General features: G+C 40.5%; 1 protein-coding gene and 1 pseudogene across 3 annotated transcripts in view; one reads left to right on the top strand and one right to left on the bottom strand.

The window, feature by feature from the left end:
* The window catches only part of Tln2 (talin 2), a 405,661-nt gene that overhangs the window by 151,041 nt on the left and 227,164 nt on the right, over window positions 1-27,456 (top strand). For all 3 annotated transcript variants that reach the window (XM_071608339.1, XM_071608342.1, XM_071608340.1), the window contains one exon: window positions 19,474-19,549. The gene's annotated coding sequence lies outside the window, so the exon portion shown is untranslated. The remainder of the gene's footprint in view (window positions 1-19,473; window positions 19,550-27,456) is intronic.
* On the bottom strand, window positions 777-875 carry LOC114085143 (U6 spliceosomal RNA; annotated as a pseudogene).

A 27,456-nucleotide genomic window follows, 5' to 3' on the forward strand; every position in this document is an offset into this window, starting at 1 on the left:
ATGAAATCTGAAGCCCTGTATTTACCAGTTCAAGGGGCTGGATGTTTTCAAAAATATTTGAAGCACAATGTCAGTCCTCCCCAAACAGATTGCACCATCAAAAAAGCATCTTAAATGTTGATGTGTCTTGGGGATGCCTGGGGATGTGGGGATGTGGTCAGTAGATTTGAGCAGTGAGAGGTTGGAGGGAATCAGAGCAGAAGCAGGAAACGCCTCCTCAGCATGTTGCATTTCTGAGGCACAAGGAAAAGACCCTACTTGAATGTGAGATGTGCAGGGTTATAGTGCAGCCTCAACTGGCAGGCCAGCAAGAGTGGGTTTGTAGCTGAGGATGATGTGTTTGGAATGGGAATTCCCTCTCGTCCTTACATACTAAACTTTTACTTAAATGTCACCATCCCTGTTGAATTATCTGAGCCCATCATCTAGACATTAGCATTTCATGTACCTAATTATTGTTTAATTAAAGTACATAAAATAGGGAGAAGGGAAGAGGAGCTAGGCAAGGGGTGTGGCTTGGGCAAAGAATATGACCTTGCTTCAGGAGCATTGGGTGGCAGGGAGCATGCTGGGGTGAGGGGAATGAACTCCTGGATCAGGTGAGGCAGGGTTGAGTGCTGGCCAGGCTCTGAAGACATGGACCCTTGGGTCATGGGTCTGGCTTCTTCACTAACCACTAATTGTCCTGGGGCAACTGTTCAAACTGCCTCTGCTTCATTTTCCTCAGGAGACATGCCAACGGTGGCAATCTTTCTATGTCTGCCTTCCTCCCTTCCAAACAACAACAACAAAAAGGAATTCCATCATCTTTGTGCAGGGGCCATGCTAATCTCTGTATTGTTCCAATTTTAGAATATCTGCTGCCAAGCAAGCACTAGCAATTTCTTTTAAATGTAGCATTAAACAATTATTTTTAGACCCATATATAAGAGGTAGCAATTTTAAGAAAAGACAGGGAAGGATGAAATCAAAATGCAGAATGAGCAGTTACCTTTTATGGTTGTTGAAACAGTGTGTGGCCCATGGGAAGTGCTCTGTGAATGTTAGCGGTGGGGTTGATGACAGCCACTCCTCAGAGGATCCACATGACTTCGAGGTTGCCTTTCTCAGGGACCATTTGGAAAAGCTTGTCTCTTTGGGTGGTGCTCTGGCCCATGTCAGATGGGAGGGAGCACATTTTCCCTTGACTACATCCCAGAGCAGGTCCTTTGGAAAATATCTTTGGTCTGGATTTCAGAGCTGCATACATATCCCCTAGCCCTATCCTTCTGAGCTCATCCCTGGCCATGGGAAGATGCCCTGGTAGATACCCTGCTGCAGCCTCACCTGACAATTTTGACAGCCTGGTACTCGACAGTCTGTGTTAGATCAGGTATAGTTCATAGAATTGCCTTTACAAAGTGCCACAAGTGGGATGGCTTACAACCATAAGAATTTGTGTCTCACAGCTTGGAGACCACAGGTGCAAAGTCAGCATTTCAGCAGAATCAGACTCCCTTAAAGGTTCTAGGGGAAATCCTTCCTTACCTCTCAGCTTCTGTTGACTCCAAGGACTCCTTGCCTTGAGGCTACTTGACTGCACCCTATCCCTCTGTCTTCATATAGTCTTCTGATTGCTCTGGTCCTTGCTTCTTCTCTCATAAAAGAACATTTCTCATTGGATTTAGGACCCATCCACCTAATTCAGGATGATCTCATTTCAATACTATAATTAATTACATCTGCAGAGATCCTTTTCCCAAGTAATGCCACTTTTACAGATTCTAGGAGTTAAGATGTGGATTTATATTTTTGTGGGACTACCATTTAGTTCCTTCAGGCCAGAGGTTGAGTGTGTGTTCTCATGGGAGAATCAAAGAATCCCCTCTGACATTCCCTTCTGTGCCCTAAAGCCATGGATGCATGGTTTGGGGACAGGACATCTCTGGCTAAACCCTCTGGCTTGAGGACCTCACTTCCTTTTTAATAGAAGTGCCTCCCACAGCAGGGAGGTGTTAGCTCAGCATTTGATGCCCAGGACCACCAGGGTATTAGGACTACTTTCGCAGACACACTCTGGGACCCAGACTTTCTTGAAGGATGGCATTTGAAGCTTACATGTGAGATCAGTGTGGTTTGCTTCTTACCTTAGTAGGTGGATTTGGCAGTTGTCGCTGTGATTGAGTTTTTGTGGTAAAGAGGAGGGGCTGTGAAGAACACAAGCTCCGTGGCACCTGAAAGATTTTGTGGTCATGTAGTCTAGGCACAGCTGAACTCCAGTTACCACTTTATTATAGAAACACTCCACATATGTGAATGCAAACAGTATATTTCAAGTTAGAAGCTAATTTTGGTTGTCGTGGAGGTCAGTGTAGGTTATCGTTCAAGGTTAATAAGCAACCTAATGCTACTGTACCCTGGAGTAATAATTTTTTTAGTTGTATATGGACTCAATGCCTTTATTTGTTTTTATGTGGTGCTAGGATCGAACCCAATGGCTCACACCTGCGAGGCAAGCACTACCCCTGAGCTACAACTCCAGCCCTGGAGTAATAATATGTGAGAGCTTTTTTTCAGTGATATTTGTTTCTTTCTCCTTTTTTGTCACCTGGCTTTCTTTACTTTAGCGTCCTTCACTTTCCATTTCTCAAGACTCTTCAGTGATGCTGAAAACATGAACAGAATTGCCCTGGGGGTATGAATCTGGTTTCAAAGTAGCTCCATCAAAAAGCTTAGGTGCTTTTCAGGATCAGCCTTCTTAGGCCACATTCCCTTCTTACCACTGTGGGAAGGGTGCCAGGCTGCTCTGTGGCTCTTTTCCAAGTGTGTCAACCACCAGTTGGTTTCCAGTTCATCAAGAGCAGAATAATCTTGAGTAAATATGGCCGTTGGAAAAAAGCAAATATTTGTCTTGGCAGTCGCTGTCCCTCAAGAGTCTGGGCCTCTTGTGTTACTGGACCAAGTAGGATCTGCACCAGAGGACATGACATTGAATACTGTATCTGGTTAAAAAAAACACCTTAGTAGAAGCATACAAATAAAGGACATGTAAAAGGTAGTGTCTTTACCTCTCTGCTTTTGCCTCTCTCCCTGTCTCTTTCTGTTTCTGTTCCCTTTCCCAGACACACCTGAATATTCCTTTGCTTTTCATTTCAGTTGCCCAAGCTAGGGTTTTCCACTTGACCCTGTTGACATTTTAGGTTAAAGAAGTCTTAGTTATGTGGTGCTGTCCTGTGTATCAGAGGCCTGTACCCACCCCCACATGTTGTGTCTCCACACAATACCAGATATGCCTTGGTGGTGACTGAGTACAAAATCACCCCAGTGGAGAAGTGCTGGATTAAGCTAGTCCTTCCTAAAGTACTTGGTGTAGTTCTGGTCACACACAAGACCTTCTGAGTTAGGTGGAAGCAGAAGAATCCATGTGTAGGCAGTGGTATGCTTGGGTCTCTTAACCTGTTCTCTTCTTGAGAGTCACCTTCCAACCCAGTTGGGGTCAACATGGCCACAACTTGGCTCTTACCAAAGTGAGGGCATCTGGTGCTGATGACATTGACATTGGCTGTGAATGCGTAGAGCAGGCATTAGCTATTTTCCTTTCCAGGCTTATTGCCATTCCTTCCATTGTTTAGAAAGGGGGATGCCAATCACACTAAGGGTGCTCAGGAGATGTACTTGACACTTGGCAGCTTCTGATTGCTCGATTCTTCAGCTAGGCAGCAAAGCATGACAGGAGTCTCTTGCCCACCACAGTGGTGAAGCAGTCAAACTTACTTTGTGTCATCAGAGAGGAAGGTGCAGAACTTAGATGTCAAGGTGACATGATGTTTGGGCAGATGAGATTCCTGGACCTTCTCAAGTGTGACTGTACATATGTTCCTCCAGCCAGTGTTGCTTCTTTAGAAAACTTCAAGGAAAGACTCTGTCCCTATGAAACTGTTGATCTTAAAGATTTAAGCATTGTAATCACTTTAAAAAGCACACTTTGGGAGATTAGAGTTGTTGCAGTAAAGTCTTAGTAGCACAATTCTCGTGTTGCTTCCTTTTTATTTGCTGTGGTTAACGCTTTTTCTTGAAAAATTCAAATATAGATTAGTCTAATGAGTCACGTGTACTTCCTAGCTTCAGTGATTATCAATACTTGACTCATCTTGTTTCATCAAGAATACCCCCTACTCACCTGATTATTTTGAATGAAATCCTCACCTTCATATCGTTCTTCTGTATATATTTCAGCGTGCAATTCAAGAAGATTAAGGCTCTGTTCTTAATTATTATAATCCCTAAAAATAAACGAGCCATTATTGCACCTAAATATTCCTTAGTATTATGAATCCATTGAGTGTGGTTGAAAAGTCTCCTAGGTCTTCTTAGTCTCCTCTGATCTACCTCATCATTTAATCTCACTGTTCCAGGGTGGGATGGATCCTGGACACCTGCTTTCCTTCTCCTGTGTCTCCTATGGAGGTCCTGAGCCTGGTGCAGGCATCTGGCAGGAACCTCAGAGATTCCTACTTTTCTCCAGTTTTGCCTATGCCTTTCCTTCCAGGCTTTCTAGCTTGTCACAGGGCACAGCCTTGCCTCAAGGGAAATGTTCAGCTAGCAGGTGCTTTGAATCCCTAGACAGCAACTCCCCTCAGACTATCATTGATTGGGCTCTGTTAGCTTTCTTTCCCTGAGATGCAGCTTTTTAAAAAAAATCTACTCCATGCAAAATTTTCTATGCCAGGATCTGTGGTATCAGCCAGGATCCTAGAAGTTCATGAAGATGGAGTACTTAATGAAGCATTCTAGCAGTGAAAGAACCAAGCCAGACACACTTCCCAGCACTTTCACTGCAGGTAACTTTTATGGCCCCTGTTTCTCCTCAGTCACTGTTATCTTGCTAGGTCTGAAGGGTTTATGTAGGTTTCTGATTCCCTGGTGGCACTCCCAGGTCCTACCCTCTGCTTGGCCACTGCCTCCTCCTGACACACCCTCCCCTCCCAGTCTTGGCTCAGTGGCTGCTCCTTCTGCAGTCTTGTGCTGTCCCCTCCTGGCTAATGCCTGACTTGTCCATGGACATAGGCCTGTGCTCATGGGCTTCTCAACCCACCCAGCCTCTCTTCTCAGAGCTGGCACTGTGATGCCCCTACAGGTGAAGTTATTAACAACCCAGACCCCAGCTGGCCCTTGGCTCTCTGTGGCAGGCTTTTCTTCCAGCCAGTAGCTAGTTCTCATAATCATGCCTTGAATTATGTGAGGTCTCTCCAGAATTTTTGGCCCTCTTGGCATTTTCTGTCTCCCCTGTTCATATCCCCTCTCTTGCTCTTTGTCACTGTAGTCTCCCTATGGAGGAGACTCCTTGTCTGCCACTCTGTCAAGCACCCTGCTTTCTCTCCCTCTACCTTCTTCCAGTTCTCTTCTGCGTGACCCCAGCTCCCTGATACCCTTGCCTAGTGCTCTGGAGGAAGCAGAGAACATGGTCTCTCTGCCCTCAGGTTAACTCAGCCACCTTGATGAACCATTGGAGACTGGTGTCAGCACCCAGTGAGGACTCAATGCCTCAGCCTGGGCCTTTTCCCACATAGCCTCCTTCTGGACCCTTGGTACACACTTGCTCAGGCTCCTGTAGGAGACATGTAGCCCTTTCTCCTCTCTCCTCAGCACTTGTTCGTCATGGAAGAACACCCTCCTCCTATCTCTGTGGATAACATTTTCCTGAGATGTCTCCTCTCCCTTTGGATACTCCAGGATGATGGAAAAGAATTTGGGATGGAAGACAATGGCCCCCTTCCCACCTCCCAGGGCTCCTTTCTCAAGTAATCCCCTCCTTCCCTTGGCCATGATTTTTTTTTTTCTTTCCTTTTACTCCTTCCCTCAGTATATACCCTGCAGGAGTTCCTGATCTTCCAACAACAAACCAACCTTCTGGGTTGCCTTGAGGTGTATGCTTTATTATTCCTTATACCGATGAGGACACAGTGGCTTATAGCGGCTGCTGCCCAAGCTTACACCAATTGGTTGGCAATAGAAGCAGGTGGGGAGCTCAGCTACCTGACTCCCTGCCTTCACCCTTCAGCTTGGGGCAGAGGAGAAAGAGACAGTCTACCTAGGGGCCCCATCCTTGGCTGGGTAGAAGAGCCTTGGGACCAAATGTAACTGATGGGACACCAGTGGGAGTATGTGAGGCCTTCCCCTGCCTTACTCTCAACTCCTTGATGTTTTAGGTACCATCTGCCTTCCCATCTCAGTTATAAATTGTTCAGGGACTATCACTTCTGTTAGGTCTCTCAGAATACCTTGTGCATAGTTGATGCTCAATAATGGGCCCCCTACTTACCTAGAAGTGTTTAGCCTTTAACCGCAACTTGGAAGGCTTTACAAAAAATGATTTATTTTCTTGTGTGTATAATGAATACTATATTTTTCTTAGTTGAGATATAATCATTCCATATATGAACTTCCATATATGAAATTTAGTTGGTATTTATTTTTATATCTCTGAAATCAGGACCCATGAACACTGTATTATATTACATTATGGTTTATAATCCATGACATTATATAATTAAAGAAATATGGCATTTTGGTTGTAGGTGTGAAAATATGTGTCACAGATTCTAATCCTAGCTATGTTATGAGAATCATTGTTTCTCTCACCTCTCTTAGCAGAGGCATTTACCTTTTGCAGTGCAGAGTCTCGGCTCCCTTTATCTATTTTCTGCACCCTTCTACCTCCCTGCAAATGTGGAGGGAAGTCACCAGAAAATCAGGGATTCTGGTGGAGTGGTCTAGGTCAGTGTTTCTGAAAGAGAGGAACATTTTCTTAATATCTGTTTTAGGTGGATGTCCTTTTGTAAAATTCAATAAGCATGAAATATTTGAAGAAACATAAAATACAATTACATTTTTAAAAATTAGATTCAGCCAACATAAATCACTTTGTCCAATTGCTCTAAGAGTTTCCAACTGTTCTTATTTTCCATACTTGTATCATTGGGGACCAGTCACAAACTGGAGCAGGCACACCACTCTTTGGGAAGCTCTGAGCTAAATAATGGAAGTTTTAATTGTCCAGCAATTTCCATGGTATCACCTTTTAAAAATGAGTCCAATTTCTTCTGATCCCTAGGGACCATGGCTGGGAAACACCCTAAAGTTCTAAAGAGATCAGGCAGTAATGTTTGTGTGACTTACTTTTAAGGAAAAGTCGTTGTTCAGTCTACATTAGATATTCATTTTTTTCATTGAGTGAAAACCAATTGAAGGCAGGAGGGGTCTATTCTCTCTTATGGAAAATGCCCAGTTATCCTTTGCTTTATAGCAGAACTGTGGATTGGAATATTTTCCCAGCTATACAAAATGGAATTCTAGAATCCCAAGTAATAACAGCCAGAAGTAATTTTATCTTTTTCTGATTGTGAGATTTAAAAATATGGATTTTAAATAGCCTTTTAAATAGCACAGCAGTTAAACGTGTTGACTCTCAGTCTAGAGGGGGCCATCTGCTGATTGATTACATGATCTTTTACACTCAAGGTAGCTGTGATTATCTTACTGGAAACTTAAATATTTAAATCTTAATGAGGATTGGCAGAAACCATTTGGAGAAGTATAGGAAAGAATTTAGCAAAGAATTTCAAGTGAATTAATTTACACTTTAGGGTTGTGTTTAATTTGTTTATGGTGAATTGACATGAAACATGTTTATGCAGTTGTTAAAAAGGGAATTTCAACCTAGAGGAGCATTATCCTAGAAATATAATACCAAACTCGGACACAATTTCAAATGCTCTAGAGCCATGTAAAAAAGTGAAATTTTAATTTTGATATATTTATGACTTATAGTCTCTATAGCTGCATTAGAAGAGTGAAATTAATTATATATTTTATTTAACCCAATATATCCAATTATACTTCAAAATATAATATAAAAATTATTAATGAGGTATTTAAAAAATATTTGAAATCTCACATATTTTATACTCATTAAAGTTTCAATTCGGACTAATGCCCTTTATACTGCTTGGTTGTCAAATATGACTAGCAGCTACAATATTGAGTAGAACAGAACTAAGGAATCAGGCAGACCTGGCACAGTGATGCATACCTGAAATCTCAGCTAATTGGGAGGCTGAGGGAGGTGGATCATAAGTTCAAGGAAAACATCAGCAACTTAGTGATACCCTGTCTTAAAAAAATAAAAATAAAAAGATGTAGGGTGCTGTTCAGTGATGGATCACTTGCGTACCATGTACTAAGGCCCTGGGGTCGACCCCCAATACCACCAAAAGAGAGAGAGTGGAGAGAGAGAGAGAGGGAATTGGGAAAATTATTGAATTATGATTTTCTCCAAAATGATGTTTTAAGTGATTTCACAGTTACTTCCGAGTGGACAGCATGGACCTTCTGGGGAAGGTCTGGCACACGTAGATATTTTTAGCAGGTGAATTCCTACGGGTAGGCTGGTTTTCTCATCCACGGAGCAGGGAAAGAGCAAAGAATTTTTATGCCTTATAAAAGAGTCCAGGAAAGAGACTCAAGCAGGACAGTATTTTTTTTTCTTCATTTCAAGAAGTTGGAAAGGGAAAAAAAAATGAAATGATTTTTGTTTTGTTGTTTGAGTAAAAGGGTGATTGGGGGGAACTTGTTTCTGGAAAAGACTTTGCTATTTGAATGTATGTTTAGTCTATTTTTGACAAAGAGCAAGTAGGGACTGAGTGACTTTGGCCAGAGATGCTGGTGCTGGGAATGACAGAAGCATAATGGGAGGGAGAAGCTCCTAGCTGAAGGGCAGGGAGCAATAGCCAAGTGTGTTAGTGGGAGCATTGAGCTGGAGTCCTGTCTCTCGCCTCTGGAACAAGGCTGGGAGGGGAGATGTCCTGCCCAGGGCCTCCCAGCCAGCTCCTGTGCCACCAGAAATTCTCCCCGAGACCTGTTGAGCCTTGCCGGCATCACTAAATAATGGAAGTTTTATTTGTCCAGCAATTTCCATGGTATCACCTTTTAAAAATGAGTCCAATTTCTTCTGATCCCTAGGGTCCATGGCTGGGAAACACCCTAAAGTTCTTCAGAGATCAGGCAGTAATGTTTGTGTGACTTACTTTTAAGGAAGTGTACAGCAGGGAACAGAGAAAACAAGATGCCTACAACTTTATTTGATAAGTGTCAAATCTGTATCTTTTCATATTTAAAAATATTATTCTTATAGTCATTCTTAAGTCATATGATATGTGATTTGTGCTTCAAAATAACCTCCAGTGAGGTCTGGAGAAGAAATAAAAGGAGGTCTTGATGGAAGACTTGGTCAGGACTTGATCATTGCTGAGGCCGCGTGACGAGTACAGATGCTGCTCGGCCTCATGATGGGGTTTTGTGCTGATGAACCCATCCTAGGTTGAAAATGCCATAAGCCACAAAAGCTTTTAATGCACCTAGCCTACCAAATATCCTAGCTTAGCCTCGCCACCTTAAACACACTCTTTGCTTATGTAAGCCTACAACTGGGCATCTGGAGAGAACATCATACTATATATCGCTAGCCTGGGAAAAGAAAATCCCACATTGGAACTACAGTTTCTACTGAATGCTTATGGCTTTTGCACTGTCATAGGTTCAAAAATTATAATTTGTATCTTGAATCAGGGACCCTCTGTGCATAGGGTTGCATTATAATAGTGTCTTTAGTTCATATGTATATGGCTTTTTAAACTAAGTTTTAGGTGTTTACATGGTGCATGAAGTTGAAAAGAATTCTGAAATCCCATCTCCCAAAGAAAACCACTATGAACTGAAAACATTATTTTAAAACCATTTACTAGCTATTTCACAGTGCAAAAATGCCTTGAAGAGATATAGGAAGGTCAATCTGAATGGTGGGTGTGTTGTGCTCAGCCTGTGAGGGAGGCCCCTATGGCTGCATTTTACAGAGGAAGGAGGTGAACACACAGGACTCCAGCCGCATGTGTGCACACAGCCTGAGTGTGAGGGAGCAGGTTGCCCTGGTCTTAGTTACCTGGCATCAGGCTCCGTGCCTGAGTATACCTTCCCTGTCAGTCTTACGATGCTGTAGGTGAAATGGGTAAAAGAAAACATGACATAATTAATTGCTAAATTATGTGGGGGAACCTCTAAGACCCATGAAAATTCAGAGAACTCTAAGATTAGGGGAAACCATGGGGGACAATAAGCTTCTTAGAAAAGTGGGGATTTGGGATGACAGATCATAGATGGGAGGGAGGAGACATAAGGCAAAGAATTCATTTTCATAGGATATGGAGAGGAGGATGAAGCTTCAGTGACAGCAGTCCAGTTTGCTGGGAGGTGTTTTGTTTTTGAATGAAATGGACCATAATGAATATGCAAAGAATCATTGGTCATGTGAGGAGAGAAGAGAGGTATTTAGTTTTTTGGAAAACATACCAGTTGGCAGTTTACGATGACCAGATTTCACAAGGGATCATAGAGCAGAGAAATTGCTTTTGAATTATAGAGTTTGAAGATTATAGTAATGTTAATCATGACCAAATGGTGACAGGTTTGTTCTTATAAAAATCAAGTCCTGTTTCTACATTATATATCTCTGAATATGTATTTGGTCCCGATTAGCCAAATCACTGTCTTCGAGGACTCCATGTTCTTGTCTTTGTCATAGGTTGCCAGGGGGCTGACAAAATTTCACAGTGCCCCTTGATTCTTTCTTCTGGACAATTTTAGATTGTGGTATGTTGGCTCTCAGCACCCAGGAAACCAGGCTTTGAGGGCTGGGGGATTGGGTATTTGTGGGCATGCCCCTTCTTCCCCTTGCTGGGGACCTGGGATGTTTCATTACAGATGATGGGTTTCCATCAGTGTGGAAAACCAGATGATGTACCACTTGAGAAAGTTGGATTCACTCTTCATGCCCTTCAGTTGTATTGTGTCACTGTTGGAGCATGTCCAAGGTGCTAGTATGGAAGAGCCTTTGTGTTAAAGGTCAGGGTGGCAGTAAGAATGAGAGTTGGGGAGGGTCAGTTCTAGCAGTGTGGAGCCAGCCTTGTGTGCACAGTCCCTGTTCCACCTAAGTGTGCCATACACGCAGGTGACCTCACCCCAGGTCCTCCATTGATGCTCCCAGAGCAAGCCAGCTTGGGTCACTCTAGACCCTTTTCCCAGTTTCTGTTCTGCAGTGAGGAGGATCTCCAGACAGTGTTCCCCAGTCTCAGTGCCTGAGTGGTATGTTCAGTATCTTTCTCATTTAACCTCTACCCACTCCCCACCCCCCCAATTTTTTAAGGGCCTTAATTTTTTTAGAGCCATTTTAGGTTCAGAACAAAAATCAAGTAGAAAGGATTGAGAGTTCCCAAACACAGTCTCTTTTGTTATCACATCCCACACTAAAGTGGCACATTCATTACAATTGACGAACCTATATTAACATGTCATTATCACCTAAAATCCCTAGTTTACATTAGCGGTCACCCTTGATGTTGCACACTTTATGGATTTTTGACAAAAATATGATGACATGAATCCACCCTCATAATATCCTCCAGAAGAGATTAAACTGCCCCGAGAGTCCTCTGTGCTCTGCCTATAACCTCTTCCTTTCCCCTAACCCCTGGCAACCACTGATCTATTTGCTGTCTCCATACTGTTCCCTTTTCCAGAAGGTTATGTCATTGGAATCATGCAATGTGTAGCCTTTTCAGATTGGCTTCTTTCAATTTTGTGTTTTTATGGCTTGATAGCTCTGCATAGTGATTTCTTTTTAGCACTGATTAGTGATCCATGTATATATGTGCCTTTTTGTTCCTTTTACTTTAACCTCTCACCCTGCCTTCTTGAAAGAAATGCTCACGTAATTGATGAACCACACTTGCCTTCTTCTGTGCATCCGGTTCCACTGTTGATGCTCTGGAGTGCTTCCTATGCTCCCACAGTGTCCACATTGGAAGGAACACGTGGCTGAGAATAACAGATGTCCTTTAGGGTTCAGGGATGGAATAGCTTATACAGGGGAGTCTTTTTCCCATTATTCAGTTGTTACACCTCAGATTAACTTTTCTCCACCCCCCCTTTGGAGATGGAGAAGGCATAACTATAAAATGGCATATTTCCCCAATTGACAAAGTCCAACAGAAGAGAAGCTTATCCAAAGATATCAGGTTTATAGCAGGAGGGTCAATAATTGGTCAGTCTCCAGGAATAGGAGAAGAAGGGCTCTGGCTGGAGCCTTGAAGTAGCCTGGAGGATGATCATAGAATTTGGCCTCCTATTGCCTGCTGTATGTGTAAGCATATGTTCATACCCCTGACCCCATTGTGAATCTGATGCTCCACCCCAGCCTCTTGAGACTGTGCCATACCCAGTTTCTTGTATTTATTAATATATAATACATATTTTTAAAATTCTTGAGACATTTATTAAGCACTAAATATGTGCTTAGAGTTATGCTCTGAACTGAGGATAGAAATGTTTGGAAAGCCATATTCTTGCCCTCTGAGAGCTTCCAGTCTAGTGGGCAATGCAAACACCTAAACAAATTATTCCAACATATTACTATAAGTGCAGAAGTTAAGATGTGGTAAACAAAGTTTCCCTGGAGCAGGTGGATCTCAACGTCCATTTGGGCATAGAAGAGTAGGCATTCCCCTATAGGGAAATGTAGCTAAGAGGGTACAGAGCACAAGGTGTGTGGGCTCATTGGTGCTGGAACACAGACTTTCATGGCAGGATGGTGGCAGATGATCAAGTGGGCATTGGAGATGCTTGTAGCCTGGGGAGTTGGCCTTGATTTTGTAAGAAATGAAGACCCAACTCAAATGATCACCCTAGCCAATTCACTCTGGTGGTGGCAGGGAGCTGGCAAGTCAGTGGAACTGGTAAGGTTGCTGCAATACACCAGGATGCAACCCAGCCAAAAGTTGGGGATTGCTAAATAGGAGCCCCCTAACCCTTAAAGCTTTGAGGAATTAGAGGTGGAGACTGCCCTAATTAATTTTCTGAATTAACAAGGAGGAAATTGATACTATTTCTAATTTTCTGGCTTTTTCTTGTTCTGACCTCTCTAAAAAGAAAAATTGTTTTAGATTTTTCTAAAATACATTGCCAGATTTTAACATAGTGAATTAAGTTGAGCCAAAATATTTGTTCACTTTGAAGGTATGGCAACATCTCAGAATTGACTGTTCAGAATATTAAGTGTAAATTAACAGTAAAGGTATTTCTTTTCTTTTTCTTGGAACTGGGAATTGAACCTAGGGGCACTTAACCACTGAACCACATACCCAGACCTTTTTTATTTTTTATTTTAAGATAGAGTCTCCCTAAGTTTCTTAGGGCCTTGTTAAGTTGCTGAGGCTGGCTTTGAACTTGTGATCCTTCTGCCTCAGTCTATTGATCCACTGGGATTACGGGCAGCACCATTGTGCCTGGCTTATAGGATAGTTCTTGATACATGTATTCTGTGGGGTTTTTACCCCCAGAAAATTGATAATGAGAGCTTATTTTTGTAGAGTTACCTCCTTTTAGAAGATAGGCATGTTTTTGCTTACTTCCTCCAAAGAAGGGGGCCCTCTGCATAGCTCTGATGAATTGAATTTCCTAGTCATTCAAATGTTAGCCAATTAACCTTTTGTTGGAAATAATTGACTGTAATAATGTACTGAATATGGTCTAGAGACAGTTTCTTCTAACCCAGAAGTCATAAAGAAAAATATTTCTCCTTTTTTTATTGTTGTTGTGGGAATTGCAAAGGATGAGAGAGTGTGCTGGGAATAAACTGGGATAAACAGAATTTGAGAAATATGAAATTATAATAAGCATTTCAAAGTTAAAATATAGAACTATAGAAGTTATATTTGGGCCAGTTAATAAAATGAGTGAATGATACATTTAGGGACAACTTATTCATTCATTGTATTCCTTTAATCAAATATTTGTAGAGCATCCTTGTATCCAGCACTGGGGATATAGCTCTGTTCTTGTTCTCATGGAGTTTACCTTCTAGTTATACATACTACTAGTTGATTTTTAAGTGTTTTTTTAAATTTTTAAGAGGCGGGGACTATTAATTATATAGAACAGTAAGGAAATCATGGCACCTCAATATTCTATTATTGAAAGCACATAAAGATAGAGGGGAATATAGCAGCATAATCGTAGGCTTCTCTTGCCTGCCCGGAAAACACAAGCTCTGCACTACTTTGCATTGATATTTGCACCATTGACTGATCACTATAGGGATTGTGCTTAGTCCTTCAGTTGTTAGTGTGGTGGTGTCGAGTGAGTTTTTAACAATGATTTGCATAAAAGTAGTGAATTATAATATTTCAAGTGATGCACAGGGCACTTGTCCCAAGATGCAGACCACAAAAATAAAGGGATCTGTGTATGAGAAAGCTATGGTAGCCATTTACTCATAATCCACATTAGCACATCCAGAATGTTCTGCCTTAAGAAACTCTTTTTGCTTAACCAGCATTTATACTTCGAGTCCTTTTTGCAGGTAACTCTTCCTCCCACCATAGAGTTTGTTAGAATGTAATTTTTTAGAAGAATACAAAGAGATTTCTGGAGCTTTTCTATGGGTCTCTCTCTTTTCTCTCGGTTCTGCAAAGGTCAAGACAGGACATGATTTCTCTGAAGGTTTGGATGAGGAATCTGCCTGCTCACTGCTCATTGAGGCTCTTTTGACCCTGGCCCAGCACTCAGTCTCTAGCTGGAAAGTGAGGGAGGGGCAGCCATGAGCAGAGAATTGGGCATCTCCCCTTGGAGTCAGATACATTCTGACCTAGCAGAGCTGGTCCAAGCTCATTGAGCTGCACTTTGAATAAGAGCATTCTGAAGGTTTCAGCAAAAACAAATAAGACATGTTGTCAGCAATTGGTAGAAGCTGGAGTACGTTGGGAGAATTTTGTTTACAAATCTTCTCTTTTCTCTTTAGATCTTCCCATATCTATGTAGGGCTATTAAAGAACTCTTTGGTTTATTTCTTTGCTTCTGGGATTTTATGATTTTGAGTGATTAATAATAAATGTGTCAAACATAAGTGGTAACTCAAGCCAAGAGTATATTCTGTCGTCTTTAGTTAAATGTAGTGGATTTTCTTTGCTTCATTTGGTCTTGTCTTTTAAAACCAATTTTGTTAATTTGAGCTGATTTTTGTGCTCATGCAGATGGTGCTGAGGTAAAGTGTGGGTGCAGTTTTACACTGCTGACTGCCTTTTAATGAAATCTTACGATGACTGTATCTTGGTGGCTTGGGGTCTATGGAACATAGTGAGATTTCAGCCACGTATATCATGCAGGCTCTTCAGATGTAATTCAACGTGGATCCACCTATCTGTGAGAATTAAGCCAAGACTGGAAAACAAAAGTCCCTAAAACTCTCAAGGTGAAAGAGTGTCTCTTGTAATTTCAGGTTATTTAGCATGTTTTGTTTCTTTAAAGCTGAGGTGATGATCTTAGGTATACCCCTTTACCAAACACTTCCTGGATTCCAGGCATTGTGCTAGGAACGTCACCTGTCCTCTATCATTCATCCCCACAACATCAAAATAGCTAGGAATGATCATTTCTCCTCTGAAGATGAGAAAACTTTTTGTGTTTTATTATTATTATTATTATTATTATTATTATTGGTACCAGGGATTGAATTCAGGGACGCTTAAGTACCAACCACATCCTCAGCCCTTTTTAAATATTTTATTTAAAGACGGGGTCTGGCTAAATTATTTAGGGTTTCACTAAGTTGCTGAGACTGGCTTTGAACTTGTGATCTTCCTCCTCCTGCCTCAGCCTCCCAAGCCATTGGGATTACAAATGTGCACTATCACACCCAGCCAGGCCAACAAACTTGGATTCCAAAGGGTGTGCTTTAAATTCATGGAGCAGGTAAGAGGTGGTCTGGGATATAGGAGCAGTTACCACCTGTCCTGATATCCTGCTTGTTGGTGACTGGTACTTTAGGAGTTTTTGCTAACTTTTAATCACATCTACCTGTGCTGCTTAAAATCCTCCAGCAAAGGTACAGTGGGGAGCTGCCATATGATCCAGAGAAGGCTCCGTTAAGGCAAGTCCTTTAAATAGCAAGATCCTGCTTCAAGTTTCTATTTACTTGAAAAGATCTTATCTGTGTTTAAAATAAGCCTTTTAGGACGAGGGGTGTAGCTCAGTGGCAGAGTGCTTGCTTCACATGTGCAAAGCCCTGAGTTCAATCCCTACACTGCAAAAAAACAGACAAAAGCATTTAAAATAGATAAGTGTGGCCTACATGGAGACATAGCTCATCTCAGCATTCTCTAGGGACCTTGTTAGGATCAGGCAATGAACAATGAGTTTCTGCTGCAAGCTGTTTCCATCATTGCTCCTGAGGAGCTGGAGCTCAAACAAACTCTGGGGCTATTGAATGTTGCTGTATGATCTCCTTTAATCCTCACAGCAGCCCCTTTGGTTTGCATTATTACAGAGAAGGAAACTGAGGCACGGAGAGGTTAAGCACACAGAGGCCAAATATAGTAAATGATCAAACTCAGATTTGCACCTTACCCTTAACATTATGCTATTGTCATTCCTAAGTGCAGTATTTTGTGCCATAAATCCTAGCTCATCTTGTCCCAGCTATAGACTTGCTTGGCACTGAGGAGAACAGAAGCCATGGGTTGCTGGCATGGGTTGCTCCTGGGTTTGTTTGAGTTGTGCCCTGGAGTCACAAATACTCAGTATAAGTGTCATGATTGCTCATGTCTGAAATTGGATCATGGTTCTTGTCCTTTGTCTATCTTCTAGGGAACTGTTCTTGGGGAGAGGGAGTCACCAGCAGATGAAGGGGATTAATTAGATTTGTGCTTTACATCCTGTACACCCATAAAGGGATTTGTACATCTATCAGGAATTATGTCTTTGTAGCCAGGTTTGTAATTATGATATTATGTGGATGTATGTATTATATGGAACTCATGAACCTTTAAAAATAAGGCATTGAGAAGAATAAATTTCTTTGCTAAAGATAAAGTGAACCTAATGGACTCATTATGGTAATACATTTATGTATTTTATAATCTCAATAGAAAAAAATCTTGTATAAATATAATTCAATAAAAATAAATCTGTGAAATGGTTTTGTGTACTATAATAGAGAATGTTTTAAGCATAGGAATGGCTCATCTGGTCAATTATGTCTCCTTTGTTTTTATTCTCATATAAATAGTCTCTTAATCATGTTTGACTAACAAGGGAATTGATTACCTGCCTCTGGAAATAAGGTTTTTGGTGTCCCCCCCCCCTTTTCTATACTAGCTTTGAGCTTCTTGCTTCAGTCACTTTAGCTGTCAGTCAAAAACATTAGTTGAATTGGGTACCATAAATCTACATTCGTACGCTTACAAGATTTATTTGTTTTCAAATATAACGGGATGATTGAGGAGATGGAAAATAGAGAAGCATGGTACCAGGTGAGATTCTTTTGATCATAGGTAAGATTCTGTTAGCCTAAGTGAGAAAGAAGATGGATTTACAATAAGGATACAGAAATGTGTTGGAACTTAAGGGTGGGGATGAAGTAGCCCTGAGGAGTGAAGGGGAGCTGGAGGTGAGAAAGTGAACTCCCCAATTGGGGTTCACTGCAATATACAGGTGTCATGACTCTTGGTAAGACAAGGGGGAAGGAAGATTAATGGAAGGTAGAAATGTTATTACTTAATTCTTGCACATTTTTACAAAGTTTATTCTTTAAGAAAGTAATTCATGCTCTTTACTTGAAATTCAAGCAGTATAAGTAGAAATCATCTAAAATTCTGATACGGAGGATTTCTATTTTATTAAACATTCTTCTAGACATCTCTGGACATCCAGGATACCCCGCTTCTTTCATGCATATGCATGCCCATCATGCGCATGCGTGTGCATGTACACACACAGAATTATAGTGCACATAGTCATTACGTATTTGTTCACTAAAAATTATTTCATGGTCATCTTTTTATATCAATAAAAAGATTTCCATCAGTGCTTGCAATGTTTATAGTTTACTTAGCATAGCTCCTATTTGCAGGTCTTTTGGGGTGTTTACTTTTTTCTTTCTGTAACAGTACCTTGCATATCCACCTTTCTGCGTACATGTTTATCTCCTTTAGATTTGTGAAGAATCTTTAAGTAGGAGTACAGGATCAAAGGTATCCCATTTTAACATGCTGACCTAGTTGTCCAAGTGCCTAGAGAGTGACTTTCCTAATTTATAATCTCACCATGAAGGTGTCCATGACATTGGGCATTTATCATTAGTCATTGGCATCTTTAATAACTGGATAGGTGAAAAATAAGATCTGAATCTTCTAACATTGTTTTTCTTCAGTGTTACTTGATATCTTTTCATATCTTCGTTACTATTCGATTTCTTATGACTGTTAAAGTTTTAAAATTTCTTTTGTCCGTTTTGAGAGGAAGATTAATTTCTTTACTAATTTTAAGGTAGTTTAGCAAAGAGAGATAAGCAACCTTTTATTCCTCACATGTAACCACTCACTACTTTTTCTAGTTTCTTTATCCTTTTATGAAAGTTTCAATTAAAAAAAAAAAAAAAACTTTAATTTAAAGAATGTAGCCAGCCAATATTTCAACCTTTTATAGTTTTAGATTTTGGTATTATGCTTAAAAGCCTTTTTTATGCCTATATTACAAAACCTCATAATAATTCAAGTACATATTCTTCTAGTACTCATTTGATTCTATTTTGAGTTTATTTTTTTCACAAGTAGAGCGGGATAGACTCAGATTTTCCCTCTCTCTTAATAGCTAACCAACATCACTTAATTCACAATTCTCTCATACCTGCCCAGATTTGATTACATGTACTTGGGTCTGTTTCCTGTGAATACTCTGGATGTTTATATAAATGTTCTCACTCAGAGTCCTGTTTGTTAACTATGGCTGGGTTGTTTTGTTGATTTGTACACTTGATTCTGAGGTGTTTCTCTGCTTCAAATTGGATTTCCATGGAGTAGGTCGTCAAACAGTGAGTTCCCAGTGCCTCAGAACTGGGGAGGACACGGGAACAGCTGGAGCCAGAAGGGGCTATTCCACAGACAAGTTGGAGGAACTGAGTAGGGAAAAGTGAACAAAACCAGAAGAGCTCATGCAAACAAATTTAAAAACAATGAGAGTACAGGGCCTGAGATTGTTAATATGGTGAGAGGGTGCAGGAAGGGGAATATATATATATTTAGCTTTTGTTTAAATTCAAGTCATAAAGCCTTCTTACCACAGGGAAGAAGAAAAAAAAATGTGTTCTTGCCTCTTTGCCAACAGTAACATAATTTTGGTCTTCGAAATAAGTGTCTTGGGACCTCAATTCCCTGTTGGTACAGCAAATTCCCAGTCCATGTGTTGTGGCGGAAATTCATTATTTCCTGAGTTATTTCCTTTCATGCTTAGTGTGGAGGAAATGACCAAATGTATAGATTGAGGTCCCACCCCCCCAAGCCTGATGTCTGCAGCATTACTTGATTCTGATGACTTTGATTATTGTTTCAGGTATTGCTGCTGAAGGCTTCTCGTCTGCTTCAGGGTATCTTCAGGGAAATCAACTCTACATAAACTAAGAATTTAGGTGAGTCTTTAAAAACCAAACCAATCAAAAACCTTGCCAATTGTCCATCTGCGGTGTGTCGATGTAGTTTTCTAAAGTGTCAGTCTTGTCTCTTAATTTGTCTGGTGATATTCAGCATGGGTCTGTGTGGCAGGTGTGCGGAGTGTCTGGGTTTTAGTCCCCTTGCTGTGGGGGGCCATGCTAAGGGCCTGGAAGAGGGGGTGAGTAGTTGGCTTTTTACCTTCTCAGACTTCACTGCAGGAATCCTCATTCATTGTGTTTGCTTCATAGATCTTTTTTTTTTTTTTTTTTTTGGCAGGGGAGGGGTGGATAGGAAGTGCTATGTAAGGAACTAATGTAGAAACTTCAGCCATTTGAATTGCAATGGTAGTTCTTGGAGACTCCAGGATTGGGGATGTTGGGTCTGGCATGGGAGGAAGTAGCTGCAGTCCTTTAGTTTAGTTTCCCCATGGCTGTCCTGAGTGGGACCACATGATCCCAAATGGTGTGTATGAAATATTCTGGGCTAAGAGGCAGGTGGCTCTTCTGCAGATCCTGTGTATGCCAGAGTTGAATTCTATAAGGTAAAAGGCATGGTTTATTCTCCTACTCTCAGTAACTGTGTCATAGCATGCTCAGAGGCATCAGTTCTGTTTCTGCCCAGCTTGGACATGTTGCTTAATCTCTGTTACTCTCCTGTTCTTCATCTGTAAAATTTGTAGGTTTTCTTAGCCTAATTATTTCCATGCTTATAGATTTTGTGGGATAGGGAAAACACATCAGGACCAATTTTTAATATATATTTTGGCTGAATATAAATAAAGTTGATGATTGTTAAAGATCACTGAGTGTGTGGGAGTTAACTGTATATTTGTATGCTGTTCTATTTTGTGTTGGTATTTTTCTTTTTGTGATTTCTTTTTTTAAAAAAAATATTTATTTTTTTAGGTGTAGATGGACACAACACAATACCTTTATTTTTATGTGGTGCTGAGGATCCAACCCTGCCCATGCTAGGCGAGCGCTCTACCCCAGCTGTGATTTCTTTTCTACTCTTTTTATTGGTGTGTTATAGTTACATAGTTACAATAGTAAGAATTGCCGTTACATATTCATATGTGCTTATAATATAATGGCATAATTTGGTGAATTTTATTCTCTAGGACCTCCCCTTTTTCTCTCCTCCTTCCCCCTGGTCCCCTTCCTCTCCTCAACTATTCTCTCTTCTATTTTCATGAGATCTCCCTGACCTTTTCTTTTCCTTTTTTCTCTGCATTTTCCACATATGAGAGAAAACATATGACCTTTGACTTTCTGAGTTTGGCTTATTTCACTAGGCATGATGTTTTCTACTTCTATCCATTTGCCAGTGAATAACATAATTTCATCTTCCTTTATGGCCAAATAAAACTCCATTGTGTGTATATACCTCATTTTCTTTATCCATTCATCCATTGGCGGACACCTAGGCTGGTTCCATAATTTGGATATTGTTATTGTGCTGCTATATACATGAATATGCATTTATTGACATAGTATGATAACTTTAATTCTTCAGGATAAATTTCAAGGAGTGGTACAACTGAGTCTTATGGTGGTTCCATTCCTAGTGTTATGGTTTAGATATGAAGTGTCCCCCAAAAGGTCATGCATGAAACAATGCAAGAATATCCAGAGGTGAATTGATTATGAGAGGTGTAACCTAATCTGTGGATTAGGATTAAGTGGATGTGTCTGTAGGCAGGTGGGATGTGGCTGGAAGAAAGAGATCACTGGGGGTGTGCCTTTGGGGTTTATATATTGTCCCCAATGAGTAGAGGTCCCTCTGCTTCCTGGTGGCCATATCCTGAGCTGCTTTCATCTGCCTCATCCCTCTGCCATGATGTTCTGTCTTACCTCTGGCCCAGAGCAATGGAGTTAGCTGTCTGTGGATGGAGATCCTCTGAAACTGTGAGCCAAAATAAACTTTTCCTCCTCTAATTGTTCTTGTCAGGTCTTTTGGTCATAGGGCTGAAAAAGCTAACTGAAACACCTAGTCTTTTGAGGGAACTCCATACTGATTTCCATAATGATCATACTAATTTACAATCCCATCAGTAGTGTAAATGTGCTCTTTTCTCTCTACTTTCTCTCCAGCATTTATTGTTATTTGTATTCTTTTTATAAAAAAATATTTTTTAGTTTTGATGGACCTTTATTTTATTTATTTGTATGTAGTGCTGAGAATCGAACCTAGTACTTCACACATGCTAGGCAAGCACGCTACCACTTAGCCACGAACCCAGCCCCTGTTATTTGTATTTGTATTCTTAATGGCTGCTTTTCTAATTGATATGAGATGAAATCTCAGTGTAGTTTTGATTTTCATTTTCCTAATGCTAAAGATGTTGAGCATTTTTTTTCATGTATCTGTTGGCCATTTGTCTTTTTGATTTTGAGAATTGCCTGTTTAGTTCATTTGTTCATTCATTGATTGGATTAATTTTTATTTTTTTGATGGCAAGTTTTTTGAGTTCTTTATATATTTTGGATATCAATCTTACATCAGAAAAGTAGCTAGGAAAGACATTCTTCTGCAGGCTTTCTCTTTACACCCCTAATTGTTTGTTTTGCTGTGCCAAAGCTTTTAAATTTGATGCCTTCCCATTTATTAATTTTGGGTTTTATTTCCTGAGCTTTAGGAGTCCTATTAAGGAAGTCATTTCCTGCAATTGTGTGTTCGAGTGTTGGCCCTACATTTTCTTCTAGCAGTTGCAAAGTATCTGGTCTAATTCCTAGGTCTTCAATGCATTTTAAGTTGATGTTTGTACAGGGTGAGAGTTGGGGATCTAGTTTCATTCTTCTACATATGGATGGATATAAAGTTTTGCCAGCACCATTTGTTAAAAAGTCTGTCTTTTCTTTAACACGGTTTTGGTACCTTTGTCAAGGATTGGATAACTTCATCTATGTGGGTTTGTCTTTGTGTCTTCTGTTCTGTTGGTCTGTGTGCCTGGTTTTATGCCAGGACTATGCAGTTTTTGTTACTATAGCTCTTTAGTATAATTTGAAGTTAGGCATTATGATGCCTCCAGCATTGCTGATTTGGCTTAGAATTCCTTTGGCTATTCTGGATCTTTTATTCTTCCAAATGAATTTTAGGTCTTAGAATTTTTGTAATAAAGGATTTATTTTCACAAAATAACTACTATCTACCAACATAATTCCACAAAAGAACTATTTTGATACTAAAAGAATAGGAATGCCACACATTTGTGTTTCACTTGTGCATATTTAGGACTACAAAAAGCACTAATATTTTTTTCACCTTTTCCTTGTTTCTTTGCAGAACAGTGACTGCTAGCCATGGACTTGGCAGCATGAGTCTATCGACTAGTATTCAGAAAATATTGAGGATATGACTGCTAAAGACTCTTCTTTTGAAACTGTGTCATTCCTCCCAAAAAGGAAATAAATATACCCTACTCACACCTTGTCAATTTCAGACATCTAAAAGAGGTCCACAATCAAAGACAAAAAGACTGTATTCTTGGGAACCTAAAGTAAAAATGAGTTACACTGCGGCCTATGTGAAAATGAAAACAGTGTTTTAGTAGTCTGATAAAGGTGTACAGATCGTGCCTTCCCACCGTCGTGGGGCAGCATCTGGCCAGGTGGTACTTGATGCATAAACATCTGCCTGGGGTAGGGGTGCATATGCTAAGAGCTGGGGAGAGGTGAGCTGAATGCTTGGGGTTGTGCCAACCCCAAGTGTGAGGAGTTCAAGTATGGACAGAGGTCAAGGTGCATAGCCAAGAGCTCTGAGCTAAGGAAAACCCCTGGGACAATGAGGGGTTTTCCTCCTGGAGGATCATGTGGGGCACCTAGTGTGGATGTTGCCCTTTGAGGACCCATAGAGGGTGCTGGGTGGCCCAGCCTGGCTGAAGAGCCTGGGATAGAGTTGGCAGGAAGATTACCCATCTATGCCATTCCCAAGATTTCAGATCTGAAAGGAGCTTTCACGGTGGCATTATGTGCCCTGGTCTGTAGAGAATGGGATGCTATTGCTTGGAGTTTGCTCTCCTTGGGGTGTGGGGATGGGTGTGAGGTAGGTGGAAGGCAGAGTGAATAATGGTCTGAATTATTAGGACAGAAAGATACTGTGAGGGAGGAGCAACGCCACCCCCCACTGCAGGAGGTGTGCACAGTCCTTGCTTCTCCTGGAAGTCATGAGAAGTTCCATGTGTTCTGCTTGGATTGGAACATGGTGGTTCAGGCCTTTGGAACTCCTCCCCCAGTGAATTTCCGGCTTATGTTTGTGTTAACATTCATATTTTCTGGGAAACTTAAATTAAATTGGACAGCCTTACCTGGTTGCTTTCTGTTCTGTCACCACAGGCCTTGGTTTATTGTCTGATTGGTATGCTTCAGGTGATTTCTCCACCCTGGGAATATTTATTCACTGCCCTTGTAGGAAAAATTTATATCAAACCACAGCAGCAGAAGCATTTGTCTTAAATGTGTAGGAATGTGAGATATTACTTGAAATCTTGATATTTCTGAAAGTGTATAAAGTTATGAATAAATGCTGGCAGGGGCTTTTATTTTGACATAAACCAGAGGAAGGAGAATTGCTTTAAGGGATCTGGACTAGCCCAAGTCTGAATAAAATTTAATGAATGAACAATGTAACCAATCAATCATGTTGTGGAGCCTTTCAGAAGGCTAGAACATTCTGGTCAAGATCTTATAGGGATGAGCTATTAAGATTTTGAGACAGCCATGCTTTATAGAAATAAATGTGATGTTTTAAAATGTTACATGCATGCAAGAATCTGTGCATGAGCATGTGTGAGAAGGAGAGACTGATAGATGGGGTGGGGGAATGACAAATGACTTGTTTAGTATTTTACTTAATGGCTCGTGATATATTCCTGCTTTGAGAATAAATCCAATATTCTGAACTTATCTCTGTGTTCCCTGCAGGCTTATAAGAAAAATATTTTAAAATCTATTTCAAATGAAAACCCATTGTTTTTGGCTCTCTGGGAATTTTTAATTCCCATTGCTGGTGAGGGGAAGGTACTGAATCTGTAAAATTCAAAGCAGGATCTATGTAGGTCTTTCATTCGATACCAGTTAAGGGTTATGACGTCAGTAGAGATAAGTTGTTCCTGTGCTTCCTTTTCCTCATTAAAAATGTAATCTGCTGTGCTCTTTTGTCTTCCTGCCACCCTCCATTAGTCTGTTTCTTTGGAGTGCTCTTCTCCTTCACTGTAGGCACTCTCACATCTCCAGCCCTCTGGCTTGCACACTCCCTGAGCCACTGAGAGTCCTAATTAGCATTGTCTTGTTGATCAGGATTCCTGTGGACCTGCTCTGAGGCCCTTACTCTGTGGTCTATGCCTACTAGATGTTTTGGCACAGTGTTTCATAATTGGAGTCACTAATCCACTATGTAACAGAATGTGCTGTTTCCTTGAGCTTTTTGGCTAATTATGTTCATCAGTTAATTTCTTTCTTGTCTTTTTTAAAATTTGTTTTTGGTACTGGGAATGGAACCCAAGGGCGCTTTATACTGAGCCACATCCCCAACCCCGTTTGTTATTTTTTAATTTTGAGCCAGGGTCTCGCAAAATGCTTAGGACCAAGGCTGGCTTTGAACTTGTGATCCTCCCGTGTCATCCTCAGGAGCTGCTGGGATAATAGGTGTGTGCCACTATCCCCCACAGTTAATTTCTTTCAAAGTTAAAAATCCTACTGGAGAATTCAACAAAGAATGATGAAAAGAGTGAAAAGACAACTTACAGAAAGGGAAAAAAGATTTGCAACCTGTACATCTGATTAAAAAATGGGCAAAAGATTTGAGTGACATTTCTCCAAAGAAGACATACAATTGATCAACAGGTATATGAAAAAATACTTAGAATCATTAATAATCAGAGAAATGTAGATTAAAACTATGAGATATCAACTCACATCTGTTAGAATAACTATTGAAAAGATGAAAGATAAAAATGTTGGAGAATGTGGAGAAAAGGAAACTTTTGCATGGGGGAATGTAAATAGTATAGACATCATAGAAAATGGTATGGAGACTCCTTACACACACACACACATATACACACATACACACACAAAAAAACCACACACACATACACAAGACTATGTAATCAAACAACCTTACTTCTGGGTTTGTATGCAAAGTAAGTGAAATGTCAGAGATATCAGCATGACAATTGCAACAGCATTTACATTAGCTAAGAAATGGGTATGTGCTCATGAAAGAGTGGATGGGTTAAGAAAATGGGGTATGTGGGCACAGTAGAATTCTATTTGGCCTTAAGAAGGAAAGTCTGTCTTTGTAACAACACAGAAGAATCTAGAGAACACTATGTTAAATGAAGTAAGACAGGCACAGAAAGACAGATTCTGCCTGGTCCTCTTATGTGTGGAATCTAAAATAGTTGAAGTATAGTAGAAGTGGAGAGTTGAATGGTGGTTACCAGGGGCTGGGAATATTAGTCTAAGTATACAAAGTTTCAGTTTGGTAGGAAGAATAAATTCAAGAAGTCATTCTACAATGCAATATTATTAACATTGTTAATAATATATTCTTGAGAATTGCAAAGGGACTAGATTCTACCAGAAAAAAAAAAAGAGTATATGAGAGAATACATGTTAATTAGCTCAATATAACCCTTTAACTATATATATATTTTAAAAAAACATGTTTTAAACAATAAATAATAACTATTTTGTCAATCAAAATCAATAAATTTCAAAATGTAATTGAAAAATATAAGTCCAAGAGTGGCATGCAAATGGCTAAAAATAGGAAGCATTTCAGAAAAGCTTATAATGAAAAGTGATAGTGTCTCACCTTATCTCTTCTCTCCTTTGGTCTTGCTTCTCCGAGGTAACCACTTCTTCTTCTGTGGATTTTTTTTTTTCATGTGTGATTTCCACATGTAAACATATTATGCTTGTAGCACTGTTTCTCACTTTATCAGTGTTAAAGTCTGTGTCTTGGTAGCTTGTGATGGCTTATGATCTCACTCATCCCATCCCTATCTCTTCCTCCCTGTGGCCAAGTCATGCTTCAAGCCTTCCACTGCCTCTCTGTCTACCCTCAGCTTCCGATTCTTGTCTTCTCTCCTAGACACTATTTCTTATTTACATCAACACACCCCTACCCCACCTCTGAATATCAGGCCATTCTACTCTTAATTTTATATTCTCAGAGTTGGTACTACCTATGTGTATTCTTTTTTTTAATCTCAGTAAAGGCTTGAATGACTTATCTGTAGATCCTGAATGTTTAAAACCAAAAAGCAGGGTTTGTTACAATTAAGTAGATGCTGTTCCCCTTGGAACCTCATTGGGGAGTAGAAATCTATTCCTTCCCCTATGAGCCTGATGTCCTTACGCCTTTGCCTTGAATGAAGCCCATGTTTAGTGTGTTCTGTTTACACTGTGTCAGCACTCTTGAATGCAGCAAGTTCTTTAGACTCTCTGCCATCCATTTCTTCTTCTAGGAATTGGCTTTGTTTTGGGAGGTCTTGTTCCCACAGCCCTGCATTCTGAGTTTGGGTGGTTTTACCTTTATGTATGCTGCTCATCTCTAAATGCTGGTGTGGAATCCAAAATAGTTGAAGTATAGAGTAGAAGTGGAGAGTTGAATGGTGGTTACCAGGGGCTGGGAAAGAAAAACTTGTCACTATTATTAGAAAAATGGCTCTGGTGTTTGAAGGGGAACAGTAGCATGATCTTTAAAACCTGCCATCATTTATTGAGGACCTGATGTGTTAGGCACCTAGGTCCCTGAGGCCCACTATCCCTTTAAATCCTCTCACCATCCCTGTAGAACAAATCTTATCACTGATATTGCCCATAAAGAGAGGCTGGACTCTGGATGAGCCCTTTCCAAGAACCTCAGTAGGAAGTGC

This window comes from Marmota flaviventris, chromosome 2, assembly GCF_047511675.1.
Source record: "Marmota flaviventris isolate mMarFla1 chromosome 2, mMarFla1.hap1, whole genome shotgun sequence".
Taxonomy (NCBI): Eukaryota; Metazoa; Chordata; class Mammalia; order Rodentia; family Sciuridae; genus Marmota; species Marmota flaviventris.